General features: G+C 41.8%; 1 pseudogene across 1 annotated transcript; it reads left to right on the top strand.

Annotated features, from left to right (window-relative positions):
• The first annotated feature begins 970 nt into the window (after nt 1–970).
• Nucleotides 971–24,120, top strand: LOC308171207 (inverted formin-2-like; annotated as a pseudogene). Its single transcript has 3 exons — nt 971–1,181; nt 2,032–3,393; nt 24,013–24,120. The product of its transcript is annotated as an inverted formin-2-like (transcript).
• Nucleotides 24,121–25,807: the final 1,687 nt, after the last annotated feature.

The raw sequence follows: 25,807 nt of genomic DNA, 5'->3' as shown, positions 1-25,807 counted from the left end.
GGAGAACGCAATGTTGCTGTTTGGCCACTCACGGGAAAACTTGGATGACTTTGACTTACTTTTCTCTTCTTAGAAAATGTTTTCCTTATATCCATCTTGGTGGATGATCTAAATATCGTCTTGCCTCAGTCTGAATGTTTTGAATCTGCGTGCGTGTCTGATGCGGCTGCTGCCGTGTTAAAAACAGAAGTAAAACGCGGAGTGGACTTCTGGATATGGGCAATCCCCTACTCATAAAGTGGAACGGATTTGATTGTGAAGCAATGAAAATAACGCTGACCAGTCATGCAACATATTTTTGATGGCAAATGTGGGGGGGTCCAAACGACCTTGTTTCAAAGGTGGGGGGGACACGTCCCCCCCCAAATATATGGTGGTGACGCCCATGCTTCTGGGAGTGAAATCCACAGACGCAACGCCGTGGCCCACCAAACAGCAATGTCTGGCCATGTGCCTGCGCTGGACATTTCTCAATCTGTAACCAAATGGAATGCTCAATTTCCTTGCATATACAATCTAGCGGCTAGATGTACTGAACAGCTTCGACATCCTTCTGAACCCCTCCCAATACCCACAGACACAGGATGGTAAGTAGAAGCTAGGCCTATTTAATTAAGTTGGTTGCAAAATGCATAGTATAATTCTTTAAATAGGCCTATCCTTTTTGAATAACCTAAAATGCTTGTCTAAATTGCGAAATGTAGACTATGGCCGCCGCCCATCATAGGCTAATAATAATTATCATCATCATAATAACAATAATTATTATTAGGCTATAATAACAACAATGATGAAAACAACAGGATAACATTTAAACCTTCCTACTTTTCAGTTAATCTGGCTGTTGATGTCATTTTGTCATAAAAAAAAACAGGCCATCACTGATTCATTATCACTCATTCCGTCCTCAGCGCTTGAAGAATATGCCGAACCGGCCATCCAGACCATCATTGGTCATTTTGGCCAAGAAATGACCAGCGATGATGACTCAACACCAGCCACAGCCCCGGACATCGATGCCATAAACGTGCAACGAGATGCCATCGGTGTCATGACAGCGCTTCGTGGTTATGGGGGCTTGCGTTTCTCAACAGCCTGCGAAGTCCTCATCCGAGACTTCAGCGAAATTTACCCAGAGTGGGCCACACTGGCCAACATAGCCTGCTTGATTCCCGTCTCCAGTGTGCCTGCAGAGAGAGGATTCTCTCTGCAGAACCGAATTAAAACTGCGCACCGAAGTCGCCTTGGGGAGGGCAAGGTCACACGGCTAATGCGCATTGCAAGTTGCGGAGAGACACTTTGCACCTTTGATTTCAAGTCCGCAGCTGCACGCTTCAATGCTGCCAAAAAGCGACGTAATAAGTAGCTGAATGATATGAGCAGCCATTGTTATTTTTTAGTTTATTTTCAGTTTTTACTCTAGGCTATTTTATTTAAGGCTATCCCCTATCTGAGAAAAGGCATAGGCGTATGCGCATTGCAAGTTCATTTAAATCCTATGTTAGAAAGGTTCCAATATTGAACGTGCCACTCTGCTGGCCCACGACTCACAAATGGACTCCGCTGAACGTTTGAAGGAGCGCCTGCTCTCTTCCATGAGACAACAGATCTCAGCCAGTCCCAAGACCAAGACCACCAACAGGGCAATCCAGACAGACTTGCTCGGCAGCACAACCAACCAATCAGACATGGCTTCCGTAACTCCCCCTCCTCCCCCTCCACTTCCTGCTGCTACCCCAAATCCTCCTCCTCCCCCACCCCCACCCCTGCCAGGCACCACTTATGGTGCATCACTTCTGGCACACTTTTGGTGCGCCACCCCTGGTGCACCCCCACCACCTCCTCCTTTACCTGGGATGCCACCTCCTCCTCCACCACCTCTACCAGGGATGGGGCAGGGAGGTCCACCTCCTCCCCCTCCCCTGCCTGGTATGGGCCCCCCACCTCCCCCTCCCCTGCCTGGTATAGGCCCCCTACCTCCCCCTCCCCTGCCTGGTATGGGCCCCCCTCCCCCACCACCTACTCCCCCAGGTATTGGAGGAGGTATTATTGTGCCCCAGAACGTGCAGTTCTCGGGGGCATCCCAAGGCCAGCCGCTGTCCCACACTGCGCATGAAGAAGCTCAACTGGCAGAAGCTGCCCTCCAGAGTGGTGTCTGAAAGCCAATCCATGTGGTCGTCAGTGCAGTCTGATTCCCTGGAACCTGACTACTCCAGCATTGAGGAGCTCTTCTGTCTGCCAGTGACTGACTCAAAGGCCAAAAGTACCAACACTACGGTCAAACGAGAGCCCAAAGAGATATCCTTCATTGATGCCAAGAAAAATCTAAATTTGAACATATTCTTGAAGCAGTTCAGATGCTCACATAAAGACTTTGTAGCTATGATCCAAAATGGGGACCGTTCCAAGTTTGACGTCGAGGTGCTGAAACAGATGCAGACGTTACTGCCGGAGAAACATGAGATTGAGAACCTCAAGTCATACCAAGGGGAGATAGAGAAGCTGGCCGGTGTGGATCGGTTCTACCTCGAGCTCCTATCAGTTTCATGCTACACCATGAGGATCGAGTGCATGCTTCTCTGTGAGGAGACCGCTTCTGTGTTAAAGATGCTGCAACCCAAAGCTGAGCTGCTGGACGCAGCCTGTGAGAGTTTGATGGAGAGCACTCGCCTTCCAAGTTTCTGCAAGCTCATACTTGACATTGGAAACTTCCTCAACTATGGGAGTCACACAGGCAATGCAGATGGCTTCAAGATCAGCACCTTGCTGAAGCTCACAGAAACCAAAGCCAACAAGTCCCGTATCACATTGCTCCATCACATCCTGGAGGAGGCGGAGAAAACCCATGCTGACTTGCTGAACCTTCCGGATGATCTAGAGATCTGTGAAAAGGCTGCTGGAATAAATGTGGATTCTATTCAGGCGGAGTCGAGCTCACTGGTCAAACGGTTGAAGGGTTCTGAGAAAAAAGTGTCCTCTTCTTCTCAGGAGGATATCAAGCAGCAGTATCTCACTGCTATGAAGGGGAACCTGGAGGCCTGTGAGGAGCTGCAGGAGCTCTTTGCCTCCATCGAAAAGAAGAAGGAAGAGCTCGCAGAGTATCTGTGTGAGGACACGTCCCGCCTCTCACTAGAGGAGCTGTTCAACACCATCAAGACCTTCAGAGGACTCTTCCTTAAAGCAATCAAGGACAACCAGACCTGGAGAGAGCAGGCCATCAAGGCAGAGAAGAGGAAGAAACAGCAAGAGGAGGATGACGCCAAGAGACCGAGGGGGGAGAACGGAAAAATAATTCGTAAAGCCCCCCCAGTTCAGGAGGAGGGCTGCATCATAGACCACCTGTTGGCTGACATCAAGAAGGGCTATGCACTAAGGAAGACCACCAGGGCCCAGGCAGACAGGGGCAGCCTGCCCTCTAATGACAAGAAAAGGGATAGCACCCAGCCTGAACATGCCAAGTTTGAGCGATCATCAGCCGTAGATACCCAAGATGGCATAGAAGTGGACAAGGTGGCATCAACCATTCAGCAAGGATCGCAGGACAGACTGCCACACACAGGGGAGTCCACATCAGGCCTTCCAACAGGACTCAAACTGGATTCATCAGAGACCATCGCCCCCCTCAATCCTGGATTGGATCCCCTGCTCAAGGAGGGATCTTCAGAGAGAGATGAGGGCATGGCTACTGAATCCGGGGTTGAGGTTAAGGATGTGAACCGTAACGAATTATCCTCTACTGGGGATGCTACTAGGGAAGGAAACACAGAAACAAAGGTGATGGATCAGAGAGGGGCTGATGGAACGGTGGTGGATGGGTGTCCAGTGTCAGCACCTACCTTGGCCACAGTTGACGGAGACACAAAGTCCAAAGAAAAGACCCTATGGCTTGCGGCTCTGTTCGAAGGCCTTGGCTTCCAATCGAGTCACACTCGAAAATGAGCCATAGGGGTAGAAAAAGGAATCGGGATTGGCCCTTAATGTATTCCTCTCTACCGGTGCCATACTCTCACACATCCACCAGGGGGACCAAACACTTTTGAGATTGCCAGTCTCAAACCCTTCCAACCTCAAAGCCAGTGCTAATGCTTTTAGTACTTCTTCCTGCCAATTACAATAAATAAACATCAATAAATCTTTGAAAAAGAAAGAAAGAAAGAAAGGTTCCAATATTCTAAGTTCATGATTATTATATTTGGTTATCATTTCCACCTTAAGAGCTAAGCTGTGCGTAATATCACCTGCCACCTTAAGTGCGCAGTGCATTCAGGACCGCATTGATTCAGATCGGAGAAGAAGTTGAAAGTACCACAAGTTTCTCATGTTACAACTCCAGTCAGTTAGCCAGCGGTGTGACATCAACAGTAAGGCAACAGTAACACTATTGTTATTTTATGAAACTCCGTTGTCAGATGTTGTTGTAATTGTTATTTCATTTTTATGAATCTGTAATTATGAGTCAACAACGGGTTTTGCAAGAACCACACATACACCCATTGTAGTGTTTGCAATCATCCTACCCATGCCTGAACTGTACCCTGCCTGAACCCACTAAAGAAACCTGAACACAAAGTCAATCTCCTGTCATGTGTGTCCTGATCGACGCCCGGGGGCGAATGGAGCATACTCTCATTGAACTATTCACCTTATACAGTCCTTTCCCATAACCTCACTAACAGCCTATTTATTTTCAAAGTTGTATTCTATTTTATTTTATCTGATAAAAGGCATATGAAAGGAAATTAGGCTAGCCTATGTGTCACGCCAGAAGCCTACATGTAACCTCTTGCACTTTTCAATAAAATGTTATAAATCTAGACATTGTGGTATTTCTTTATATACGTATCCCAGCCTGCCTATCAATTGTTTCTCAATAAACAGTTATGTTCTCCTCATTGTCATACTCCCGAGTCCGATTAAGTATGATTTGACAGGCAGCTAAACTAAATGCCTTCCCAACCAGCGAGACCTGGTTATAGAAATGACGTTGTTTTATTGATAAAAAAGGGTAAAACTGGAAAGAGAAAATAGAAAACTCACATTAATCCCAAACAATTTAACAGACTTCAGTTAACGTAATGTGGAGTCCGTTCATTGATCGATGCAGTCTGTTCAGTTCCCAGTGTGGCGCGCGTTCAGCGCTGGACATATGGCATAGCGCGCATGCGAATCATGAAAGCCTATATTATTATATTTATTATATAGCTCGCATCTAATCGTATCGGATGAGAAATAGACATTAAACGGCATATATAGGCTACACAACAGTAATCACCGCGACAAACATCTATATTATATTTTAATATGATGACCGGAATATCTCACGTTTGTCCGGTAAATTGAAATCTTCCCGGACACGTTGACCGACACCAATTTTTTCTAACGGAAACCCTGACACACACACAATAACGTGTGTACGTTCGTACACAACAAACAAAACCACACTAACAAAAAACAAACAAACAAGCTTCTAACAAAGCTAGATAGCTAACAAGCCAACACCTGTGTGGCTAGCCTAGTAAACACTGACACAGCTTAGCATGTAACTCAGTACACTAGTTAACAAACTAACACGTTTGGCTATGGAATGTGATTACATAGTTAACAAACTAACATGTTTGGCTATGGAATGTAACCTACTACATAGTTAACAAACTAACACATTTGGCTATGCCATGTAACTCGGTGTGTCGGCAATAAACATACAAACTTGTACATACACACAGCTTAGTAAACAATGCAGGGGGGTATTCCACGTACGTTGATTAGTATATCAGCGATTAAAATAAAAGCCGCGTTCAGGCAACTCGTGAATGGGATTCAAGCCTCAGGTGATTCCTCGAACGAGGATCAGGCTTATGTCATCAGTGTTCACAGAAGACGAAAAATAAGATGTAAAATAGTGCAATACTGCCGCAATTAACAAGGCGAGGGAAATGGTTTGGCAAGAAATTGCTGACCGATTAAATGCGTAGGTCATACTAGCCCCAGTTATTGTTAAATGTTCATATTTTAATGAATGAATATTTACTACTGTGGTGATATCAGTAGCAGGCTACATATAGTCATATTGTCACGATGACATAGTGGTTTTGACCGCTGCCATAGTATTAAATCATCCTTTTAAGACGATGGTTCAAATCCCTCTTCAGACACACTTTTTACTGCATTTCGTTGTCTGAATCTAATCTAAAATCTCATCTAAAAAAGTATGTAGGCTATAAAATGATGGTGTAGAGTAGACTCAGAGGATGTGTCAGAGTTGACTGAAGATGGTGCCGTTGCTGATGACAGCGAGGACACACAAGTAAAACAGCTCCAGATTAACCAGTTTCTGATCAGCCAGATGGAGAATCCACAGACCATGCCAAAGTACCAGAGGAACTAGCAGAAGCCTCAGATCTGTATGACAGTGTTATGGCTGCCACCATAACCGGGACAAATGCAAGTGAATTACTCGAGATCATAGCTCAGCGCTTGGAGGCAGAGAAGACAACCTTGGTAGATGACCGGACAGCAGCACTCTGGCCACAGTACATGGAGATGATTGACCTAGTCCGTGCATTCATCAGATTGGAGAAAACTGGAAATTGGGATCAGCACCTTGATACCCTGACAGACATGATGCCATTCATTCCGGCTGCCTCCGGACATAGCTTGTATGTGAAATATACAATAATCCTATAATTCTATACCCGCACCTGCTAACTGTAACTTGAATACACAGCGAAAATGTGGGCCAAATACAATTCTCTTCGTCGTTGATTTGAATGTGAACGATTGATAGCTTTTCCAAATGTCTCTTAACTTTTTCTAGATCTTTGATGGTATTACAAACATGTATTTGATGACATCATTGGTTATTTATTGTTTAACAGATATTATTATTGACAAAATACTAGTGTTCCTTCTTTATTTTACATAAATGAATATTCAGATCTTTTCCATACCTCCAGAAAATGCGCCAAATAGAAGACACACATCCCCAAGTTAACAAAAGATTTCTGGAAGATGGTCTGCAAGTTGTTCATACGTCAAATTAATACTAGGCTGGACTATCCCCCGACCTTGTAATAGAACAAGCCCTCATGCGAAGTATGAAACACAACGTTTGGTTCTAGTGGATGTGGGTTCTTTCCAACCCTGCAACATCTGAAATCAACAATGCAATGAAAGAAGTGACAGGGGTAAACTATGAAACTAGTGAACAGCACAAGGACCGTTCTGCATCAACACAGGAAAGAGACAACGCAGACACTAAATAAACAGACATAGGCAGACATCAAAATACTTGATGATACTTGATTGTTGGAGTCACAAAATATGTTGCCGGGTATGAACACCTTCAACACCTAATCACTGGTGTGACAGCCCATAATACGGTGAATGTGGACCATTCAAAAGAGGTTGGTAGAAGGGTCTTAAATCTCACAACATAGCTATCTATCTCACGGCATTTGATAACAATGTCGAAGCGAGAGGCGTTTATAGCTTCGGTCTGCAAAGAGAATGTGGAGGACTTTCTACATTTTGAAAAACTCCACGTAAGTTCTAACTTTGGAAAGATTACACCACGATTATGAACAGCCTTCATTTAAAGGACATGGTAGGGAAAAAGGTGACAGAATATACCTTCAAGAGGAAAGCACATGCAGTCACCATGGATTACAAATCCACAGTCAAACTGAACAAATTATCTGAAGCCTTCAAGTATGAACTCTGTGGGTATCCACCTGCGCTCTGCTCAAAAACAGTGTTTCTCCCAGTGAACAAACCCCAAATTGCAAAAGCAATATGGAACGCAGTCCCTCATGATGGTGCCAGAAAGAGACATCCCGTACTTTTCTTTACTTTTCTTTATTTGTATAGCACTTATTAAGACAGCAGTCACAAAGTGCTTCACAGTACATTTGGTAGAATATTGCATAACACAGCAAATAAACAGCCAGCGTAATTCATAAAAAAGTAAACAAGCATTTCACACAAGCAATAAAACAAATGATAAAATGAACGAATGATAAAATCAATGCAAATATCAGAAGTAAAAAGAGAAAACAACGTATAAAAATGCCATCCTATATAAGTGGGTTTTTAAACGTTTTTTAAAAAGTGGTACAGACCCAGCTAACCTGACAGTGAGGGGGAGGCGATTCCATAATGCTGGAGCTCCAACAGTAAAAGCACGGCCACCCTTTGTTTTGAGCCAGGTGTGTTTTAAGGAGGGATTTAAAAATCTCCAGGGTCTGAGCGGCCCGTACGTGGAGGGGGATGCTGTTCCAAAGTTTAGGTGCAGCAGCCGCAAAGCCTCATGGTCATGGGTAAAGGTGAGCCCATGTGGCTTTGGCATCGTGTTGAAAAGAGGCTGAAAGCGATGCAAATTACTCCACCCTGCCCCCACTGTGATAGATGACTCCAGTCCAGTATGGAGGGTTACCTGCTGGTTGCCACCTCCAAAGTGAGTTTCTTTAATCTCTCTGCTATATTTACAAGAATAGTTCTCACTATAGTCTACGTGAATAACTACGTCATTCTGGGTCAGGGTTTCTCTCAAACTCCTCAGTCTTTCAAACTGGTGCTTGATATTGTAAATGTGCCTGGAGAAGTTTGAGAGGTGTTCCTGTGTGAGCTCCACCAACTTCTCAATGGAGGTATTCATCAGAGCAACGCATCCGGGTACTTTCCCCTCCCGTAATGTCCACGCCCCTTTTTGGGTGATAGAAGAGTAGAAGTTTGACTGGCGGTCAATGGGAATTTCTGGTCTTTGCTACTTTAATCCGATAAAATAAGAAAACCGTAGTGCTTTTTAGATATTAGGAGCACAAATCCGATGGCCAGTTAGGCAAACTATTATATAGTGTCATTGCCGATCAATGATCGACGTCGTTATATAGAGAAAATGAATGAAATAGGGGTTGATTCATCAGAGCAGTCATACGTCATCTCCCTGTCATCAGGCATTTGTAGTTCTTCAGTTGATTTGCCGTGTAAATCCCCAGATGAGTGTTACATTAGTTTTCTTAAGATAGGATAATAAATAAATCTGTTCAATGGGCATTTGCCAAAGTAGCCTACTGTTAATCAGTATTTATCCTGTATGGTGTATATGAAGATGTTATGACGTTTTATCATGAAAATAATGAACAGCAAGCTCGATCCAAAACTAGGGCCGGTGGAGGAGGGCAATTGTCACATTGGACAGACTACCAAAACAGAAAAATAAAGTATCTTAACGACAGCAAAAGTGATGGATGTCAGAAATACATTACCTGGAGATTCAATAAGGTACTTTTATATGACAGGATATTGGTTAGGGTTATATGACACCTGTAGCGAGATAGATAGATAGAGCCAAAAGTAAAAAGTCGCTAATAAAAAAAGTCGCTAGTAATTGTATGACGCGCCAAACAATCCGCTGAGATGAAAAGTACGTTTTAGAGCATTTATTGAATAGAACAATCAAACTTGGCGACGTACAAAAATAATCCATAAGCGATCAAAACCAGAAAAATAACAAACTATGCGTATAGAATATGCGTATAATGCGGTCAACAAAAATACATCGTTCCCCTCTCTCTCCACTACCGCCATGCAAGGTGCGCAGGTGATTAAATTACCTTGCAATATCACCCCCCATAACCATATGACTTCTCAATATGGTGATCTAGGCAATAAACAAACAATCAAAGTAAACTCACAATAAACCCATTAGCCTGTTATACTAAATACCCCCTGAATCATATTCATACCTCCTACAACACCTCAGGCCTTTAGGTCGGGTGGTTCATCCACATGGATGGAGGCAGACTGAAAGGACACACATTCATTGCCTATTTCATAAATGTTCTCCATATAACGACGTCGATCATTGATCGGCAACGACACTATATAATTGTTTGCCTGACTGGCAGGGGCGTGTCCAGGGGGGGGCCAGGGGTGGCCCGTGCCACCCCTGAAATCTGATTGGCCACCCTAGGTGCCACCCTGATTGATTGGCTATCTGCCTAGTCACTCAGAGCAGAGGCCACTTCGCACCACGAGACAAACTTTTCGAACAGAACACCTTTTTGATCAGCGGTGAGGTTTGATTGATTGATTGAAAACTTTATTAGAATGTTTGCAGAAGTAGGTACATGAAAGTACATATGGCAGGTGTGCTGGTCTTGGCGCTCCTGAAGAAATGTGAGTACCATTAATGGTTAGACTTTTGCATAGCTACATATAGGCTACGGTGTTGTGCTAGTGGTTAAAACGTTTTAGCTGTAACATTATATTTTGTAGTAGGCTACTCTGGTCTCTCATCATCCGATCTCAGCTTGCTAGTAAACCTGTCGTCGAAATGCTAGCTAATGCTAACGTTAGGCTATAGGCTAGGTAACGTCAGCTATATACATTTGAATGCTTGAGTATGTTTTGTTTGTGTATTGTGCAAGTTATAAAGTGACATGTGTTATGTGATGGTTAATGTTACAGTATGAAAAGAAATCAGAGCATTCAGGGTTTCTTCCAAAGAAAACCCCCCAAAAGGACAGAGCAGCAGGACAGAGAAGCCAGAGCTAATGTTAGTCAGTCAGAGGATGAGCCAGCTGGAGGATGTAGACCCAGTTAGCCCACAGCAAGAGCCTCCAGCTTCTGCTGTACACATGGGTATGTATGTAACATTCTGATAGCTCCAGATGTATTTTTAGTAAGCACTTATTTGATAACCGTGATAATGTAACATTGTGATTAATTGCTATACATTTAAACTAAAGCCGAATCTTGTCGATTAAGCCTGTAGGGGTATTCATATTGTATTCATTTGAGTTTGGTAGCTAACATCGGCCTACTTACAAAAAAGGCTGATTTTGTCATTATGACCATTTCTGTGATTTTGTAGAGTCAAACAAGGATACTGATGATGAAGGCTGCACATCAGCTTCACCTGCACATCAGGGTATGTTGTACAGTATACAATACATACAATATAAGCCATCTACTTCTCTGCTTTCAGGTTGTTATGAATACAACTATTACTACTATTACTATTACTACTACTATTAAATTGATACAACTATTACAATTCCTGCATTGCTTTTTTCAATTACCTGTTTACTTCAGTAGATGTGGCTTTGAATTTCTCGTAATCTGATTTCATTATTTGCCAAAACCAAGTTTACAATGGCAGCTTCCTGTACCCCGGTGAACATTTGGCATTTTTTCCCCCACAGTAGAGTAAATTGTACAGGAAACTTGAAACTTTACAGTTAAGAGAAGCAATTAGAAAAAATTGTAAGAAAAAGAAAGGAGAGGCAGCTAGTTTTTTATGTTAATGTAACATATGTTTAAGAATTATTGTTTTTCCTTGTACCTGTACAGTGTACAGTGTTTTTTGTTTTGTTTTGTGTTACAATTGGAGTGCCTGCATGTTATAGTGTACAAAATATGCTGGTTTGTTTAAAGAATAAAAAACATCTGAGTTTAATATTACATTTGTATGGAGCCACTCTGTTGTGTTGTGATTGGTAGCACTGGGACTTTTAAACAGGGATTGTTATTTTAGGGTGTGTTCTCACTAGAACATTTGCTTCACTTGGAATCAGAGTTTAGGATGAAATTCGCTTTGCTCTGCGTTGTTTGGAGCTGTGAGAACGCACATTCGAAGTCACTCCCGGAGCAAACAACCAACACATGCTCCGGCGCTTGAAAAGGGTGGTTTCGCTCCGGTTAGAAACGACGCATCGAGGCTGTCCATAGGAAAACAACAGTGCATGCGTGTTGATCTGGATAAGAGCGGGACGAACGGGCAGTTTTCTATTTTCCTGACCAATCAACTACCACATCTGTTGCTTCAATTGCCTATGTTACTTTGTTTACATAAAGGGCTGTGAGAACGCAAATCAGAAATAATTTATGCAACAATGTTGCAAACTTATCCGCTTGCTCTGGGTCATGATTCAGATTTTCATGTAAGAACATGACCTTAGTAGCCCAATTAAAGTATACAATGGGGAGTGGAGACAGAAATGGTCATAAAAAGCACAAAATGGTGTGTACAAATTCACCAGAATGCAGGGAATTAAGTGTTAAATTCTCAAAATTGTGCCACCCATGCATAACAAGGTGCCCCACCTGGGCCACCCCAGTGAAAAAGGTCTGGACACGCCACTGCTGACTGGCCATCGGATTTGGGCAGTCTGGGGATTTACACGGCAAATCAAATGACAGGGATTAAAGCAAAAAAAAAATCTCCTGACGGAAAAAGAAATTCAGGCCAAATCGGGGCCGGTGGCTTTCCATGCGCAAAGCGTGCGTGCGATTTTCCGTTCTATGTTCTAATGCTTTGACTTTTCTTTCGAAAAATGTGAACACATTTCCGCGTTGTATAAAATCAATGACACATCGCTAGTCAACTAACACAGCTTGTTTTGTGAGCCTGCTAACAATGTAAAGTAGTGTTCTAGTTAACTAGGTAGCAGTCCAATCCATTTCGCTGCAGTATTTTGGCTTGACTAGCGAGTTTGTGTTGTGATTCTCAACAACGTTGAAACGTAGTTTCACCCTTATCCATAGTTTTGAATAATAAATGTGTGGACTGACGATGTAGCGCAGCCTAACTTATTCTAATAATTATTTAACATAGTTTTATTGTGATAATTATTCCCCCCTCCTCCCAGACTTACAAGGTCACATTATTATTGGATTGGTTGTTTGCGTGCCGGGTGAAGTTAGCTAAACATTTAACCTGCTAGCTAGCAAGAGACACATAATGTCACTCTCTAAAGGTCTAAAGAGGAAAGTTGACGGTGAAAACAGGGCATTTAAAGAGGAATGGACAGCGAACTATGCATTCATCCTACCTGGTTTCATCAATGCAAAGCCGTTGCGAGACTCACATTTTACGTGCTCACAATGAATGTTCCCTTCCACCTATACATGCGAGTCGTCCTTTCGTCAATGAATGCGATAAAGACGGACTAGAGGAATCGATTGATGCATAAAAACCTTGAGAACTGCCGGATTAAAGTGACGTCCATAATATTAATAAATATGAATAATACATTAGACTTATAGCGCTTTTCTAGACACTCAAAGACGTCCATATCACCAGATAGCCAACAAATAGTGACCGATGGGAGATGCCAGTTTTCTCATTAAGTGAGATTTAATAGCCTAATATTATTTTTTCTATTTTTAATGAATGGCTCATTGTAATTATTATCCCTAGTAATGTAGCGTGTTTGCTCTGTCGTTTCAGGAGCATATAGGCTAAGCGGATTCAGCTTTCTTTTTTTTTTGCGCCGATTTTGTTGTCAATGTTTTTCATAAAATTAAACTGCATTTGCTTTGTTACTGTTCACATGTGTGGTGCAGTCACATTTACATAGCCTATAAGTAAACATTAAGTTTGAATGATTTACTGAGCTGGCGTTACTTTTTTCAAACCACACACCGCATGTCGGCTATTTCAGCACCACGCATTGTCCACCTATTTATCACTATGAGGGGTTCAGCGGCAGTGCACCCCGCTCTGTTACTGTCGCATAGTTGTAGCCAATAAAGGCCTATATGTAGGCTATATAGGCTATTATATATCATTTATATACCTAATACCAACATCAAAATAGATTGTATGCCTCTACAAATCATATTACACCAGGTAAAATCCGTCACAACTTGGAATAAATCCGTCACAACTTGGAATAAATTGACGGAAATCCGTCGTAGCGACGTAATCCCTGAAATTAAGAACTCCAAATCCCTGATGACAGGGAGATGACGTATGACTGCTCTGATGTCTGAGGCTTGTTTCGGATCCGCTTTTCCATGTTTCACGTCAGGGTGATGCCTCAATAAGTGGTTTCCGTAGATGTGTGGTGTTTCCACAAAATGTAACCTCCACTGCGCACAGCTTGCATATGGCTTTGCTTTTGGCGACTGTAAAAAGTATTAATGTGTGTAGACTTCCTAACACTGTAGGGTATTGACTTCCTACACTGTATGAGGGTGTAGCAGGTTACTTTCTGCTGGGTTAGTATTCTGCGTTGTGTCTTTTTCACGAAGAAACACCGGTTGGATGAGCAGTGGATTTATTCCCTTTAACATAGACACATCAGAAACAGGTGTCACATCAGTTCTCTTCCACCATCCACATACTGTAAAAAATAAATACAATGATGAACACCAACATATTGTGACGTTAGAATTATATCTCAATTTTTGTCAACATTTAGTTTTCTACATAATCTGATCCATTAGGTGTTTATTAATGCCTGTGTGGTGTTATCTTTAAAATGTTGACATTTTTCAGTTAGTAATTAATCAAATACAAAGGTTCCATCTCATAGAACATAATGGAATGTAAAAACTTTGGTGCTCAATATCTCTGAACTACCCTAAATGGAGATAGAACCTTCTCATTCTAAGCTCACGATATACTGTATCACGAGGCAACATCGCCATTACAACTGGCACAATGTACATTCTCAAGACCAGCGCGCGCCTCTCCCCTCACGTTCACACGATGGCTAGCTGCTAGCATACAACCTTGTGGTTTTGTTGTTATGTCTCCCACACCCCCCCCCCCCCCCCCCCCACACCCGAAATACCCTCTGCACATACTAGTTGTTTTGTCCCACCCCCCTACCTGGTCTACACTCTGAGCAAACGCAATGTTATTATGTCGCCCCCCCTCCCCCCCGCCTAAATCTACTGGTGTTTTTGTACCCCCCCCCCCCCCCCCACCATGACCACACACTGTACATACTTGTTGTTTTGTCCCCCCGCCCGAACTACCCATTGTACATATTATATGTCTGTCCCCCTGCCCGAACTACCCACTGTACATACTTTGTGTTTTGTCCCCCGCCCCCACCTGTGGTGTATGTCCCCACCTGTCCTACCCGCTGTACATACCTTATGTTTTGTTGTATTGTTCTTCCCATGTTGGATGTATGTTTATCTTGTAGATAGTACTAGTTATTTGTCTGTATTATCTTGTAGATAGTACTAGTTTTTTTGTCTGTCTTACATGTAACGATGAATTGAGAATCAAGGACCCCAATTGAAATAAGCCAGTGGCTTTCTTGGGTTTTTATCCTGTTAGTTGACCTTGTATGTAATATGTACTTTCATGTACCTACTTCTGCAAATCTTCTAATAAAGTTTTCAATCAATCAATCAAACCTAGTAGCCAGTCTCACTCCTCAATCTTAATCAAAACAAAATATAAGAAGACAATTTCTTCTACACAGCTTAGCAAACACATAAACATCCACATTATATTCTGTTACAGTGTGTGTCGCAAAAATATTCAACCCCAAAATCTCAAATAACGATGGAGAGAGCAGAAAAAGACCGTGTCACCAGCTCAGAGTAAAACGCGTTCTGAGCTGGACCATGCGTGTCACCGTAATAGCGCCCCCACGGGAAACAAAAAAATGTATGCAATGTAATTAACGGGGTAGGAACCAATAATCTCAATCTCATTTTGGGGAAATTCACAACACAAATAAAATAGCATAATAAACAATATTGACTTGGCTACAAGGGCATAGGCTACTGTATGCTAATGTATCTTGCTGTAACCTTCTGTACTCTTCCTGTAGTTCTGGGTCGGTGTACATTTTGGCTCTGAATTTTGTCAGCCTAGCCTTTGCTAAAGCTCTCATTTTTTTCCACCTGCTGACTGTCTGCAATGAAACAGGACATAAAGCAAAAAATATAAACAGTTAGTACATGTTTACTCATTATACATAATTAGACAATAATGAAGTAGCCTATATAAATGTCATCTGTCAACTGTATCATAACACCGCGGATTGATTGATTTTCAACTGCATGAAATACCATAATGTCTATGGTTCACAGAGTCGGTCAGGAAGTCCAACAGCCAATAGCACAGCGAGGTGTTCACTCCCAGCCCATCCAGTTTTTGTACAAGCTGCTGGGGGATGATTGTGTTAAAAGCTGAGCAAAAGGTCCCCCGACCTTGTAATAGAACAAGCCCTCATGCGAAGTATGAAATGTTTGAAACACAACGTTTGGTTCTAGTGGATGTGGGTTCTTTCCAACCCTGCAACATCTGAAATCAACAATGCAATGAAAGAAGTGACATGGGTAAACTATGAAACTAGTGAACAGCACAAGGACCGTTCTGCATCAACACAGGAAAGAGACAACGCAGACACTAAATAAACAGACATAGGCAGACATCAAAATACTTGATGATACTTGATTGTTGGAGTCACAAAATCTGTTGCCGGGTATGAACACCTTCAACACCTAATCACTGGTGTGACAGCCCATAATACGGTGAATGTGGACCATTCAAAAGAGGTTGGTAGAAGGGTCTTAAATCTCACAACATAGCTATCTATCTCACGGCATTTGATAACAATGTCGAAGCGAGAGGCGTTTATAGCTTCGGTCTGCAAAGAGAATGTGGAGGACTTTCTACATTTTGAAAAACTCCACGTAAGTTCTAACTTTGGAAAGATTACACCACGATTATGAACAGCCTTCATTTAAAGGACATGGTAGGGAAAAGGGTGACAGAATATACCTTCAAGAGGAAAGCACATGCAGTCACCATGGATTACAAATCCACAGTCAAACTGAACAAATTATCTGAAGCCTTCAAGTATGAACTCTGTGGGTATCCACCTGCGCTCTGCTCAAAAACAGTGTTTCTCCCAGTGAACAAACCCCAAATTGCAAAAGCAATATGGAACGCAGTCCCTCATGATGGTGCCAGAAAGAGACATCCCGTACTTTTCTTTACTTTTCTTTATTTGTATAGCACTTATTAAGACAGCAGTCACAAAGTGCTTCACAGTACATTTGGTAGAATATTGCATAACACAGCAAATAAACAGCCAGCGTAATTCATAAAAAAGTAAACAAGCATTTCACACAAGCAATAAAACAAATGATAAAATGAACGAATGATCAAATCAATGCAAATATCAGAAGTAAAAAGAGAAAACAACGTATAAAAATGCCATCCTATATAAGTGGGTTTTTAAACGTTTTTTACGTTTTTACGTTTTTTAAACGTTTTTTAAAAAGTGGTACAGACCCAGCTAACCTGACAGTGAGGGGGAGGCGATTCCATAATGTTGGAGCTCCAACAGTAAAAGCACGGCCACCCTTTGTTTTGAGCCAGGTGTGTTTTAAGGAGGGATTTAAAAATCTCCAGGGTCTGAGCGGCCCGTACGTGGAGGGGGAGGCTGTTCCAAAGTTTAGGTGCAGCAGCCGCAAAGCCTCATGGTCATGGGTAAAGGTGAGCCCATGTGGCTGTGGCGTCGTGTTGAAGACAGGCTGAAAGCGATGCAAATTACTCCACCCTGCCCCCACTGTGATAGATGACTCCAGTCCAGTATGGAGGGTTACCTGCTGGTTGCCACCTTCAAAGTGAGTTTCTTTAATCTCTCTGCTATATTTACAAGAATAGTTCTCACTATAGTCTACGTGAATAACTATGTCATTCTGGGTCAGGGTTTCTCTCAAACTCCTCAGTCTTTCAAACTGGTGCTTGATATTGTAAATGTGCCTGGAGAAGTTTGAGAGGTGTTCCTGTGTGAGCTCCACCAACTTCTCAATGGAGGTATTCATCAGAGCAACGCATCCGGGTGCTTTCCCCTCCCGTAATGTCCACGCCCCTTTTTGGGTGATAGAAGAGTAGAAGTTTGACTGGCGGTCAATGGGAATTTCTGGTCTTTGCTACTTTAATCCGATAAAATAAGAAAACCGTAGTGCTTTTTAGATATTAGGAGCACAAATCCGATGGCCAGTTAGGCAAACTATTATATAGTGTCATTGCCGATCAATGATCGACGTCGTTATATAGAGAAAATGAATGAAATAGGGGTTGATTCATCAGAGCAGTCATACGTCATCTCCCTGTCATCAGGCATTTGTAGTTCTTCAGTTGATTTGCCGTGTAAATCCCCAGATGAGTGTTACATTAGTTTTCTTAAGATAGGATAATAAATAAATCTGTTCAATGGGCATTTGCCAAAGTAGCCTACTGTTAATCAGTATGTATCCTGTATGGTGTATATGAAGATGTTATGACGTGAAAATAATGAACAGCAAGCTAGATCCAAAACTAGGGCCGGTGGAGGAGGGCAATTGTCACATTGGACAGACTACCAAAACAGAAAAATAAAGTATCTTAACGACAGCAAAAGTGATGGATGTCAGAAATACATTACCTGGAGATTCAATAAGGTACTTTTATATGACAGGATATTGGTTAGGGTTATATGCAGTGATGCCGGTAACGCGATACTAAGTATCGCGATACTCTAATCTGATTACTTTTCCCAGTAACGAGTATTCTATCGCGATACTATTTCCAAATCAGTAATCTGATTAAAGTTACTTATTCGAGTGACTGTGCGTTACTATTGCGTTACTACCTCATAACTTAGGCTAAATGCAGTATTTCTTTGTAATGTTCGATAGTAAACAAACATTTATTGCTTTTCTCGCGTCTTGGGGAGTGACGTCAGTGATCACGTTTTCAACACGAGGTGCAGCAGAATCGCTCACGTGTATCACCACGCTGATTGCACAGTGTAAACAGAAGCGTATAATGGAGCGAGAACAGAGATATGCGTTAAATAGCTGGAAATATAGGGATTATTTTGAGTTTGTGTCAGCAAAGGATGACAAGAACATAAATGTTCGTTGTACACTCTGTGCTGGAAAGAAAATATTGTCCTGTGGTAAAACCACAACATCAAATTTAAAGAAACATTTGGAATCTCTGCACAGCACAGTCAAGCTCGCGGAGAAAGTCCCAGAGACCGCGGCCTCGACTTCTGCGGGAGGTCCCACACCGCTCAAGCAACAAAAGCTGGACTTCAGTAGGCCTACAAAATCACAACCTGTAAGTGTGGGAGAGTTGAATAAATTGGTCGGGCGGTATGTTGTAGAGGAAATGCTGCCCATAAACACAGTTGACTCGCCCTCTTTCCGTGCCATCATTAACAAGATCCCCACTACTACCAATGCCGAGCTACCTCACAGAACATCTTTTTCTTCGTACTTGGAGAAGGAGTATGCAGAGATGGAAAAACATCTGAAGGCTGCGCTGAACGAGGTCGACTATGTGTCAACTACAGCGGACATTTGGACAGCTAACAATAGGAGCTATATGGGAGTAACGCTCCACTGGATTAGTAGATCCACATTAGACCGCAACAAGGCTGCATTGGCGTGTAGGAGAATCCGCGGTAGACACACGTATGATGTTATTGGTGCAGAAATCGAAAACATTCACTCTTCATATGGACTAATCAACAAAGTAGTAGCAACAGTGACAGATAATGGATCTAACTTTGTCAAGGCATTTCAAGTCTATCAGCCTGCTGTCACAGAGTCCGATGATGAGACGGTGGAGGAGGCCACGGATGATGTCACTTTTTTAGATGTGTCAGAAATCCTATCAGCTGAGGATGATAGTGATGGCCAGCTGATTCTTCCCCCGCACCAAAGGTGTGCTTCACATACCCTCAACCTTATTTCTACAAGTGATGTGGAGAAGTACATCACTTCCAAACCAGAGAGCAAGGCTGTGTATAGGAGCAGCACAGCAAAATGCACAGCTCTCTGGACGAAAGCAAGCCGATCTACCGTTGCGTCAGAAACGGTGGAGGAGGTTAACAAAAGAAAGCTCCTGGTACCGACATCCACAAGGTGGAATTCCTTTTACGAAGCCATAAAGAGAATCGCAGAAATCCCCATGAATGAGCTGACTACTCTGTGCAACAAGCTGGGAGTGAAGTGCTTCAAAGACCAGGAGTACCAGTACCTGCATGAGTACTGTACCGTCATGAAGCCTCTAACTATAGCACTGGATATCCTACAAGGTGACTGTCCGTATGGGACTTTACTGCCCACACTTGAAGTCCTGATGCAGAAGACCCTTGCTGTGAAAGACACCCTATCCAAGATGACTGCAGGCCTTCCAGATGCCATAGTGCAGGTATGCTATGTTGTTCCATCTTAAAGATAAATAAATACATTTTCATTGCACTATTCATGAACATGGAGCAGAGTCACACCATACTGCAGTATGTAGGTTGTCAGTTGCACAAACTAATTGCATACATAATTAGTAAATAAAGGTATAAATAATAGACCTTATAGGCTACAACTAGATAATAATAAACATATCAAATTATATCTTTCAGGCTATCCAGACTCGTTTTGCCAGTGTGCTGGACAACAAAGATGCCCTTCTCGCAGCTGCTAGTTGTCCAAAATTCAAACTCCGATGGCTGAGAGATGAAGGTAGGAGGGAGCAAGTAAAGGAGCTTCTCACAGCAGAATGTCGCAAAACTGCTCCTGCAGCACAGAGCCCTGCCAGTGTACCCACCACGACTGCCAACCAAGGCGAGATGGACTTTTTTGCTTTTGAGGCGGAGCCAGAGGAGACCTACTCGGCAGAAAAGGAAGTCATGGACTACTTGAGGTCAGGGCATGAGCTTCAGATTCTGAATCAGTATCCAAACATTAAGAACATTTTCTTGAAGTATAACACTCCAACCCCATCTAGCGCTCCTGTAGAGCGGCTCTTTAGTCTGGGAGGTTTGGTGCTCACGCCTAGAAGGAACAGACTTTCTGACAAGAGGTTTGAGAAGCTTCTGTTAATGAGATACAACCACTGGTTTACTCGCCCCTTTCCACTGTTTCACTCATAGTGTGTTCATGGCCTCAGTGTTTCCTCTACATGCATTTCATCGTGGCGGGCCGCCACGATGGAATTTCCTCCGCCACCATTCAGATTTCTCAAAAAAAAAAAAAAAAAAAAATTCTCAAAAAAAAAAAAAAAAAAAATTTTTTTAGCTGATTAAAATATATCTGATCCTAGATCAGCGCTATAATGGATGTTGACTAAAAGTGCACCTAAATCCACGCCCATCTCTCTCTAACCGCTGATCCAAAATCAGATTAATGACATTCAGTTGACGACGTGACACAAGGGCTCCTGATTGGTCTAAATGTGAACTGTGGTATTATTGTTATTGTGTACAGGCCACCGTAGTGACATCCGGGGGGTATTCCATCAACATCGCTAAAGGGGAAATCCAGGTTTAGTCTGATAAATCTCGCGAGAGTTCTTACAAATATCCAGGCATGCTTGAGTGTGTTGTTGACAATCGTTCATGTCCTTCATTAAACGTTTAGCTTTGTCATTTGATACGCCGCCTACGACTACCATCTCTCTGCACTACAGTAAACAGTTAATCAGTAACGTTAGCCGCTTTTGTGCTCATGTAGGCCTACTTCGTATTATATTATAGCTGATGATCTTTGGGTGTGTATGTGACTGTCAGTCACAAGTTTATATTCTGTATATTCATTATTTTATTTTTTTGGCCATCCTCTAGTTTTGGCTGTGATTAGGAAAAAAAAAAAAAAAAAACGTTGTTTTGAGCGCGCGTGCGCGTTTCATGCGCGTGCACGCGAAAAAATCGCGCGCGCTACGCGCGCGGTCACGGCCACCCGCCACCATTGTAAAAATTCCTGGAGGAAACACTGGGCCTCCATAGCGTGTTCATGGCCTCCATAGCGTGTTCATGGCCTCCATAGCGTGTTCATGGCCTCCTTCCAGTCTTGACAGCTGAGTTCACTCTTCATTGATAAACTCAGACTCACCCAGTTTAGGATTAGGATTATATTAGGATCATATCTGAATGGTCAGGGTAGGTTTTAGGTTTTGTGAAACCACTCCTTGCTAGTTACTGTGTTAAATAAAGATTATATTTATTTTATTGTTTAAAAACAAGTATTTATGTTGGGTGAGGCAAAGAAAGACTCTTTATTTTGTTGTTTTAAGTTATTGTTTAAAGTTTAATTATGTAATTTAAGTTACTGTTAAAATAAAGTGAGTTTTGGCAAAACCAGTTTTCATTTTTATGTTGCGGGGGGGGGGGGGGGGGGGGGGGTCGGGTGCCTAGGCAGCTGCCAATAGTAACTAAAAAAGTAACTAGTAATCTAACTTAGTTACTTTTTAAATCAAGTAATCAGTAAAGTAACTAGATTACTTTTTAAAGGAGTAATCAGTAATCAGTAATCAGAATACTTTTTCAAAGTAACTGTGGCAACACTGGTTATATGACACCTGTAGCGAGATAGATAGATAGAGCCAAAAGTAAAAAGTCGCTGAGAGACGCAACCAGGGTCTGGGCTGGTAATTGTATGATGCGCCAAACAATCCGCTGAGATGAAAAGTACGTTTTAGAGCATTTATTGAATAGAACAATCAAACTTGGCGACGTACAAAAATAATCCATAAGCGATCAAAACCAGAAAAATAACAAACAATGCGTATAGAATATAGAATAGAATACAGTTGCCTATACAATGAAATTGTAGTGGTTCTTCTGAAGGTGCAAAAACAGAAAAACATATTCACATATTCACAAACCTATACACATAACATATCACAAATATTACACACTAGAAAAATTCAAAAGCGAAAATGCTATAAAACAAGCTAAGAGACAATGAGGTCCGTGGTGTCAAGTGCAAATAAAGACAACAATATTAAGAAAATAAAAACAACTATAAAAGCAAGCTAAAAGACATGAGGTCAGTGTCTCATCATATGACTTCTCAATACGGTGATCAAGGCAATAAACAAACAAGTAAACTCACAATAAACCCAGCCTGTTATACTAAATACCCCCTAAATCATATTCATGCCTCCGACAACACCTCAGGTCTTTGGGTGGTTCATCCACATGGATGGAGGCAGACTGAAAGTCTGTAATCCTACTTTGATTGTTTGTTTATTGCCTTGATCACCGTATTGAGAAGTCATATGGTTATGGGGGGTGATATTGCAAGGTAATTTAAGCACCTGCGCACCTTGCATTGCGGTAGTGGAGAGAGAGGGGAGCAATGTATTTTTGTTGACCGCTGTTAGAGCAAATTATCAATAAAGGCAGCCTGTTTCGTTTCAAGATGTATAAGAAATTATATTTAATATTTTCCTCTATAGAAGGAGGAAGTTTACAGGTTCGTCAGACGCATCTGAAGATTCAAAGTTCCTCGTAAAGTCAAGATCATTCATTACATCTCAGTATTTATGCACTCAGGTACCCTCAGGTAAGAGGTCCGCCCTCGGGTGAGGTCTAGACCAATCATGAGCAATGGGTGTGGATTTGTACATCGAGGAAGATGATGGGGGATGAAGGTTAAGGGGGAATCGGCCCCCACTTTCTCCTAAAGACACAAAGGTGAAAAAGGAACACAATGGCTACAACTGGTTTAGTCTGGTCTTAGAGTACTGGGTCTGGGGAAACACAAAAGTCCAAAACTGCTCTAGATGGCTTAGTCCATCTAGGTAGAAAAGAGAGCAATCAGGTCTTTGTAATCATTTAAATTTGTCTGTTGTCTAGCCAATGTCAAGCTTCAAGTAGAGAAACTGGTTTCATTTTGTGTTTACAACAGGAAATCAGTTTCTATAGCTTTCTCTAGATATTCAATTTTCTGTTGTGAAGTTTGAATCTTAAATAGAGAAAAATGTCTTATTACATATAATAGTTTTCTCTCACACCGCATTATACGCATATGACACAGATGAACCACTGATGAACCAGATGAGACACTGACCTCATGTCTTTTAGCTTGCTTTTATAGTTGTTTTTATTTTCTTAATATTGTTGTGAATATGTGAATATGTTTTTCTGTTTTTGCACCTTCAGAAGAACCACATTTTCATTGTATAGGCAACTGTACAAGGACAATAAAGTCTATTCTTTCAACCCTTCCAACTTCCTGAATGAGCAGGGAGAGTTTGAGAAGCCTGAGGCCTTCCTGCCCTTCTCTGCAGGTATATAGCGCAAAACAAAGTACATCGCTATAGATAAATGTTGATGATGGATGGAAATAAATGGCTGATTGAGCTTTTTTCTTGTTATTGTTGTTAATGTTTCAGGGCCTCGTATGTGTCTTGGGGAAGGACTAGCTCGTATGGAGCTTTTCCTGATTATGGTGACGCTTCTGCGATGCTTCCAGTTTGTCTGGCCTGAGGACGCAGGGGAACCTGACTACACTCCTGTGTTTGGAGTTACTCTGTCCCCCAAGCCCTATAGACTAGGTGTAAGGCTGAGAGGGAACCAGTGAGGGGGAAGAGGTCAGGTATAGTCTGATATTATCGATGTGATATAGTTAAACCCTGTATGTTGTTGTTGTACGTAAATCTATTGTACTTGCTATTGTGTTTTACACAAATAATTGTTGCTGTCAGTTTTGCTTTGTATAACCTTGATTAAGATTGATGGAACACTTGGCGCACTGTGTGACAAAATGTTGGTTCAAGTAAATATGTCTTCCTCCTTCGTCTCCTTCCTTACATGCGTTACCATTGAAGAGCATACGTTGTTAAAATGTTATTGGACTGGTATGTAATATTTTTGTAAAATAAATAGTTAGCAAACATTAGTTTAACATAAGTTATGTGGAATGTTTGGCTTGCTGAATTCTTAATAAAAGTATTTATAAATGATTGTTCTGCAGTTGTTCCTCGTCTCTAAAGCATCTTTCACACAGGTCACAACCAATGAATCGAGACTAGCAACCTGTCTTGTACAGTTGCAATCAAAATTATTCAACCCCCAATTGCACATTAGGTTTATTGGCAAACTATTTCTCAGCTGTTTGCAATAAACAAATTACACAATAACTGTTTAAGTAGTTCAATGAAACTAATATTACACGTTTAAAAAAAAATCCAAATTCAACACAAAATTCTACTTGAGTAGGCTACAGCTCAAGCAGGAGTTGAAAATGTGAGAAAGATGCGGTGCCAACAACAGATTAACATTGCTATTAAAATCGATTTTCTCGGACCTAGCAAAAGTGAACCCTCGCATATGGAGTATACGGTTTAGCAATCGGTTTTGCGAATCACATTATTGCATTACAATTTGAATATTGACTCAAATAACGCAGGCAAAAGTGGCAAATGAATATGCTATTTTGGGATTGCATAGTCATTTGCACATTAGAATGAACTTTAGAATTTTGTCAGCTACAAAGCAGCGCATGACTTTGAAAATTAAATGTCAAATGGCTTTGCATTATAATTTTAATATTGACAGTGAATGTGCACATCAGGTACATGAAAATGAAAATCATTAGAATTGCATTTGAATTTGAATATTGTCTGAAAGAATGCATGCAAAAGTGGAACATGCAATTGCAATCTCATATTGCATTAGCATTTGAGTTCAGTCTACTATATGCTTCCATACCTTGGTAGCCTAGTGACCATGTCGTTGCTCATTGATAGTACAGTATCGTGTCCTCACTCTCCATAAAATTGGATAGCCTGGTTATATTACCCCACATTAACCACTGTAGCCTACTGTCTATTCATTGACATGTACATACTTTTATCAAGCTGAAGCAAGCATATTTTCTTCAGAATAGTCATTAGTGACGTTGATTACTGTGAAGTCAATGCGGACGGTGGTCAAGTTGTTAATGTAGCCTCGCGCTACGTGCACTGAATATGAATGTAAAAAGTAAATATATTTGCATGAATATCAATATGTACAGTAAAGATATATCTATACAGTGTGATGCGTACAGGACAAGGACGAATAAGATATGTGCAGTGCGCACGTATCCTTTGTGCACTCCTTCATAATACATGAGGCAATATTTCTTATGTCGGTGGAAATGGTATCCATTTCAAAGCGTTTCTCCTCTTTCATACTTCTGCCAGCGGAGGCGCAGTTGATAATTTCTCCAGTTTCTATGCGTACGCATGGCTGCCAGTGTGCTTAGAGGTGCGCACAGTTTCACA

Source organism: Nansenia antarctica (genome assembly GCF_963989245.1).
Source record: "Nansenia antarctica genome assembly, chromosome: 15".
Lineage (NCBI taxonomy): Eukaryota > Metazoa > Chordata > Actinopteri > Argentiniformes > Microstomatidae > Nansenia > Nansenia antarctica.
Note: the sequence above shows the minus strand (reverse complement) of the source record. Positions and strands in the feature narration are given on the sequence as shown.